Source organism: Olea europaea, unplaced genomic scaffold, assembly GCF_002742605.1.
Source record: "Olea europaea var. sylvestris unplaced genomic scaffold, O_europaea_v1 scaffold1765, whole genome shotgun sequence".
NCBI classification, from domain to species: Eukaryota; Viridiplantae; Streptophyta; class Magnoliopsida; order Lamiales; family Oleaceae; genus Olea; species Olea europaea.
In genome coordinates this window covers 1745-9372 of record NW_019235376.1, presented here as the reverse complement: position 1 = coordinate 9372, position 7628 = coordinate 1745, and the positions used below count along the sequence as shown (strand labels likewise).

The 7628-nt window shown below is 34.2% G+C and overlaps 1 long non-coding RNA gene across 2 annotated transcripts; it reads left to right on the top strand.

Annotated features, from left to right (window-relative positions):
- On the top strand, positions 1-5977 carry LOC111378075. 2 transcript variants are annotated; one of them, XR_002699811.1, is made up of 4 exons: positions 1-103; positions 4708-4845; positions 4949-5074; positions 5338-5977. It is a non-coding gene; the product is annotated as an uncharacterized LOC111378075 (long non-coding RNA). The 2 variants fall into 2 exon arrangements; XR_002699810.1 differs by lacking the exon at positions 1-103 and having other exon boundaries at positions 1640-4845.
- Positions 5978-7628: the final 1651 nt, after the last annotated feature.

Below are 7628 nucleotides of genomic sequence, written 5' to 3'. Positions count from 1 at the left end.
AAGCAAAAGTCGTCCTCTTTTCAAAATATTTTTTCCTTGCTTTCGTAGACTATGGAGATGGGATGAATCTAGGGTTTTGCAGCAATCCAAAAGTTCAAATGAGGTCAATTCTTGAATTTTTTACGCTCTCTTTTTTTTAGTTGATAAAATTGTTGTTTGCCATCATTTGAATTTATCTGGAGTTTTCTTGTTTTTGATTGATTTTCATATGCCCAGTTCAATCTCATGATCTTTCCTTTGCTTGAATATCTTTTGATTTTTATAAAAGAATCTTTTTGGTAAATATATTTATTCATCGAAATGAGGGTTTGAACTAAGTATTTGAGTTTTCAAGCTTTTTCTCTTCGTGGATAATTGAAGATCTTTGAATCAGTAGTTATGAAGATTTTTCTTTTACACCTCTCGAGGAGTTCTTAAATTTAGGAATTAGGGTGTGAGTTGGAGGAAATTGAAGAAGCAAATAGTGCGGGTTCTCATAGAGTGCTTAGTCTTGTATCATATCCCCAAGATGAGCATCAGTAAGGAGTTTAGTTGAACAAACAGGGGAGGCAATACACAAGTTTAAGAAAGTTATTTCTCTTCTTAATTCTAGTTGTGGTCATGCTAGAGTCAGAACATGAAGAAAATTCAATCCCCTTTCACTCAAAACCTCTTTCTTGAAAACCCAACCTTTCGAACAGATGATTGGCCCAAACACATTCAGCTCCTTTAAACCGATTCTGTCGAAAAGCACCCACTTCAAGAAGGGGAATCCAATGTCAAGAGTGATCTGACATTGGGGAACTATTCTTTGGAATTGAGCTCACGTGGCAAGTGTTGAAAGAAGAAAATGCAAAATGCCAATTAAGCATTCACGAGTCAGCAAAGAGGAACCACGGGTGGTTTGAAAAGGAACGGCCTTAGAGCACCTCTCCACAGAATGTCCAGGAATTTCACAAAACATGCAGTAGTATTTCTTTTGAGATGTAACATTCTGACTCTCAGTATCTTTAGAAGTTGCCATGAGAGCCATGGAATCACTGATAGGGCAATCTAGAGAAATTTTTCGACGTTTTTCCTCTTGTTGTATAATAGAGTACACTTCATTAAGACTAGGAAAGGGCTTGATTAGAAGAATCTAAGCCTTGAGAGATTTGTAGGTGTTATTTAAACCCATAAGAAATTTCATTACCCAACCTCTATCTTGGTCATTCACTACTGTGTTCAATCCCCCACATGTACAATTAGGAATCGACTTATAGTTCTGTGAAATGTTTTCAAAACCCATTAATCACGTTTTTTACAAGTGACAAAAAATATTTTCTCCATTTGTTGGCCACATGACAACTTTCTATTGACAACTTACTTTTCACAAGGATGTGTTTGTTTGAAAAAATCATGGACCATTGATCAAAATGGAGGGTTGAGATTAGCTTAAGCTTGTCTATCATTTATTGATATGGACGGCAGGAGAGAGAAGCACATGACTTTTACTTTCTCTTGATTTTTCTTCCAAAAAATGGCAGACTTCTTTCTCCTCTCTCTTTGGCAGAAATGTCGATACTCGATGAACCCTTCAATAAATGTACAAATCCGTGTGTCAATCAAATAAATGAAAAATTGAAAAGAGTACNCTCGATGAACCCTTCAATAAATGTACAAATCCGTGTGTCAATCAAATAAATGAAAAATTGAAAAGAGTACTATTGGAATAATTTAAATATAACTTCGATAAAATCGTACTTAAAATGATTCTCATCTCTATTAAAGATTTAACTAGAATTACCTACATGCAATCTAACAAAGTCATCTTTGCTTCCATGAAACCTTATTAACATCTTTGATATTAAGGAATAGAAAATAAATTAAAATTTTATATTTTACACTTTCAAATCTTATCTAAGTAATAATGCAATACTAGATTATCCTTAAACTCTAATCGTGTTCTTAAAAAAAATAAATAAATAAAATTCCCAAGTGGTGGTGCTGCTTGTCTACTAGTGGCCGCTGGATCGAAATTTGGATATTAATCTCACTATCGAATTATTCAGTATAAGAATTGAGGAAAAAAAAATTAATATTTAAGTGCAATTGATTGGCTAAACTCTTTCAAGATAAGGCAGCCAGCACTGCCATGAAGAAAACTGATAAGAATGAATGGCGTGTACAAGATGATTTATGCTCTATGTACAGAGGAGGGGTTGACAGAACTCCTTTAGATTAGACACATGGGGTCCACCCACTGTTTTTGATCCGAGAATCTCATCTTGTATGTGTAGTCTCTTTTGTACGAGACATGTTTGAAAGATTAATGAATAACAACACAAGTTATTGTCGATTTTTTGACAAAGTTAAAAATTGCTTCTAGACTTAGAATTTTTTTTTTTTTTAATGGCGGGGAAATTCGCAACCGCTACCCTTCGAGTGCGCACTGGATAAATTCTCTAACTGACGCAATAGCTTGCAAACCATGCTAGTCAGGTAAATTGCGCTAGACAAACCCTGTGCAACAGACTTGACTGAGAAAGTGTCGATAGGGGGAATCGAACTCGTGATCATAGGCCTTTGTGCTCACCCACTCCACCAACTCAACCACCCCATGAGAGGCTAGAAAATATATTTTGAACCTTTGTTTGGATGAAATAGTTTTTAAAGAAAGTTTAAGTAGTTTCTTCATAAAAGTCTTCCGCAAGACGCAAAATGAAAGTAGAAGCTTTAACAAATAGGTCCTTAATATCAGTTTACGAAATAGTGAAGTATCTAATTAAACAACATGTATTTTAAATTCATTAAATAATTAAAAATCCTGCAAATTTTTTGGTTTCAAATCGTTGATATCTCTTATAAACTTAGAAATAAAAATAAATGGAAATATTTATCAGGGAAAAATTCGTAACTTGATAAATTACTACATTCTCAATCACTAATAAAAGTTTGCAACTGAATACCAATGAATTGTGAAATGCCAAAGAGAGAGAAGAGAGAAGTTTGCCATTTTTTGGAAGAAAAATCAAGAGAAAATAAAAGTCACGTGCTTCTCTCTCCTGCTGTTCATATCAATAAATGATAGAAAAGTTTAAGCTAATCTCAACCCTCCATTTTGATCAATGGTCCATGATTTTTTCAAACAAACACACACCCTTGTGAAAAGTAAGTTGCCAATAGAAAGTTGCCATGTGGCCAACAAATGGAGAAAATATTTTTTGTCACTTGTAAAAAACGTGATTAATGGGTTTTGAAAACATTTCACAAGTTCATTAGTACATCCAACAGAGTTTTCAATATGGAGTAATATATGCTCATAGTGTCTTGGTTTTGCATCAACATTGCAATACATTGCTTCACTTCATAGATCCTAGGAGTGTCTTGTTGGGCAAGTCTCTGTTCAAGTTCCTGCCACAGTTGGGTGAGTAGTCTCAACATAAAGGGTGCTACTCTTGATGTCGATAGACATGGTATTCTGCAACTAAGTGATGATGATGTCATTGCAACGAAGCCAAGGTGGCTCACGGATACTTCCATCAACAAATCCCAGTTTGTTTTTTATACGAAGGGCTCTTTTCATTGAGCGTGCCCAAGAATGATAGTTACTTGTATCAAGCATTTGGGTGACAAGCAGAGCTCCATTGCTGTCATTGGGACTGATAAAATATGGGCTATTTGGTTCAAATGGATCATAAGTGTCGGGATTTGGATTTGGATTTGAATCTGTAAGAGGAAGAGAATTTGAGTTTTAATCATCATTTGTGTTAGTAGGATCAACTATGTTGCTCTGATACCATATAAGAACAAGCTCAGTAATGAAAGAATGCAAAGAAGGTATTGAAACGCAACGTGTGAGAGAAAATTATGTATGTATTGTCATTGAATTTTATGTGCACTAGAACACTATATTTATACGGGGGAGTTACAAAAAATCTGTTAATAGATGCTGTACAAGAAACAAATTAATAAGAAAATATTCTCCCCAACTATACAAACAATGAAACAGAAAATGAATTAGGTGGCCTTTGTGAAATACTCTAAGGCTATTCCTTTTGTAACCACCTGTGGTTCCTCTTTGCTGATTTTTTTGCTAACTCATGATTGCCTAATTGGCATTTTGTATTTCCTTATTTAAACAAGCAGTCTTATTGTATTGTGATAATAATGTTGCATTACACATAGCAGCAAATCCGGTTTTTCATGTGCGAACTAAGCACATAGAGCTTGATTGCCACTTAATTCGTGATAAAATTCAAGAAGGGAGTATTGTTACAAAATATGTAAATAGTGGCTTACAAATAGCAAACATTCTAACGAAGGCATTGGGTTCAAATAATTTTTACTCTCATTTGCACAAGATGGGGGTAGAAAATATGGACTCTCCATCTTGTGGGGGTGTTGAAAGAAGGAAATGCAAAATGTCAATTAGGCAGTTATGAGTCAGCAAAGAAAATTGGCAAAAATGAACCACATGGGTTTACAAAAGGAACGACTTTAGAGTATTCCAGAAGGGTCATCTAAATCATTTTCTGTTTCATTGTTTGTATAGTTGGGGAGAATATTTTCTGATTAGTTTGTTTCTTGTACAACATCTATTAATAGATTTTTGGTAGCTCCCTTGTATAAATATAGTGTTCTTGTGCACGTAGAATTCAATGAAAATGCATACATAATTTTCTCTCAATTCAAGTTGCATTTCAATACTTTCTTTGCATTCTTTCATTATTGAGCTGCTTCTTATAGCAAGGATCCTCTTCACCAATCCCAGCCAGCAGCTATTCAAAATTATCTCATACCAACATAAGAGAAGGTGTTCTGGAAGGGGAGAGGATGGAAGTGGGAAATGTGGGAGTAGTGATCGACGCCACTGCCAGAGGAGAGGTGGTTATTTCTAGCCTCTGTTGTTTTAATCAAACTATCATCATTGGAGTTATTTATACCATGCCACTGCTTTTCTTTACCCATTTCCCCCTAATTTATACAGGAAACATCGGGTGAAAAAATCAATCAAAGTTCCTGCCATAAGCAACAACTTAGCTGATATACCTCCTGATGAGTATTCATGGGGGAAGTATGGACAGAAGCCAATCAAAGGTTCTCCTCACCCAAGGTATTGTTCCTCACCTACTCCGAGTGACATAGCTTGGTCCAAATTTGCAAAAATTACTCACAGATATTCATTTCTGGTTATTAGCTTATATGGAGTTTTCATTCTTGCATTTTTGCCGGGTAGCCTCTTCAGTATATGATATTTGTTACCGTTCTATTGCATGGTGAAGTTGGAAGTACATTCTTGGATAGATAGTCCTACCCTTCGATGGCATGAGTTAGTAGTTTCATGGTTTTGCTGAGTCTAGTTCTTCATTTTTGCAGGGGACACTACAAATGTAGTAGCATGAGAGGCTGTGCTTGGATGATCCTTCAATGCTTATTAAATATCACATTTAATAATAACTAGCATGCCTTGCTCCTAACCTGAAGTTGGAAGTACATTCTTGGATAGATAGTCCTACCCGTCGATGGCATGACTTGGTAGTTTCATGGTTTTGCTGAGTCTAGTTCTGCATTTTTGCAGGGGATACTACAAATATAGTAGCATGAGAGGCTGTGCTTGGATGACCTTCAATGCTGATTGTTACTTGCGAAGGTGAACATAATCACCCTAAGTTTCCGTCACAAGTCTGCCAACACTAGAAATCTTGGGGAAAGATTTTCAGAGAGCACATCAAGACGCCTTTAAAATTATTTCTTACATATCCTTTCTACCCTCATTGCTCTTCTTCTTGTTTGCTTGGTTTAAGCTCGTGGTACATATGGGGTTGGATTCTGGTTCTGAATGATTTGACTCCTAAATGTTGTCAAGACAAAAACAAAATCCAGAATAGAAGAGTTATTTGGATGTTGGGGGTGACTCATTGTACAAAAAAATTCAATCAGTCGTAATCGACTTATTTTTCAAGAATTTAGAGTTTCCTGCTGGTTCCCTTGTGGTTCGACTCTTTACATTTTTTTCTATCTGTTTTACTGATGCATATTGGTGATTTTAACTTGTATTATTATTGCTTATGCAATTTGCAAAGATGATCAATTATGGCAAAACAAGAAAAAATAAAAGAAATGGGGCAGTCCGGATGAAGGTTTGTCCAAGAAATGTTGTCATTGCTGTGATAATGGAAATTGGAAATCTGATCTTTATGAGTATTGAAGAATTTGTGAGTTCTTATTGTGATTTCATTTTTCTGGCATTTATTCATTTCCTGCTTGAATGGAAATGGGACCATATCCTTCAAGGGGACGTTGATAGTTTAAACAATGTTGTCATGACTATGTTCTTCAAATTTTCTTGTATAGTCTCTCTCAAATCGAGAAAGATGAGAGTTGTGGGCATAAAATTAATCTTGTGACATGAATAAAACAATTGTATCTATTTATAATCTAAATTGATTATAAACGAGTTCCGGACATGTTTTTTAATACACAGTGGTTTGTGATTTTGATCGAAGTGGAAGAGATAGGAGGTGACGTGTTATTGAACACATCTACTCACTTTGCCTCTATTTAATCCTCATTTTTTTTAAAATTATTTTTTTTCAAACTTATTTTCAACTACACATTTGATTGGATTCACGACTTTTATAAAATTTTCAACCATATTTTATCAATTTTTATCGAAACTTATTTTTAGCTAAATCAAACAAGGCATAACAATAACATCTGTCGTGTCAACAACTTGAGCAAATCAGACAAATTTTATGAAAACCTATTTTTAGCTAAATCAAACTCCTAGAATTCACAAAAACAACAAAGAGCATCCAAATCCGTGCTTCGAGAGGCTATTTTTTGTGTTTCTTGCATTCAAGGAAATTCATATTAAACATAGAAATATTTTGATAATAGTATTTTTCTTCCACTCGGAATAACTATTTAAGATTAGAAAATATAGATAGATGCGAGAATGATCATCACTATTCACTATTATAGTTCAAGAGCATCCAAATCAGTGCTTCGAGAGGGGCTATTTTTTGAGTTTCTTGATTTCGAGAAAGTTCATGGTTAAAACGTAGAGATATTTTGACAATAATTTATTTTATTATTTTTTTCTACTTATAATAACTATTTAAGCTTAAAAAATGTACATAGATGTGAGTTTGATCATCGTCGTTCACCATTATGGTTCAAGTGGTAGTAGTATGAGTCTTAATCAGATTCATTATCATAAAAATATAAGGAAAAATTGCTACAGTGTTTTCAATGTGGTTATTTGTCTTCAATCTTTACTTTAACACTTAAAATTTCCAATATTTTAATTTGGTGACAATTGAGTTATTAGTAGACAAGTTAAGATTTGTTATATGAACTTGTCGTCCCTTGGCTGTCCCCAAATACATTATTGTTATATCGATACATTACATCTTTACCAAATTGGAAGACATCGAGGTGTCAAAAAATGTACTGACGTCTTTCCATTTATTAAGAAGATATAATGTGTCAAGATGTTAAAAACGTATGGAAGGTCTGTCACGAGAATAATAAATTGGAACTCTTTGATAGACAATTTCCTATCGGCTTGATAATAAAAATGTGAGACTTTTATAAAAAGGGTAATTAATTTGATTCTTAATTAAAAATATAAAGAAAACAAAACAAAAAGAGACTGATTTTTT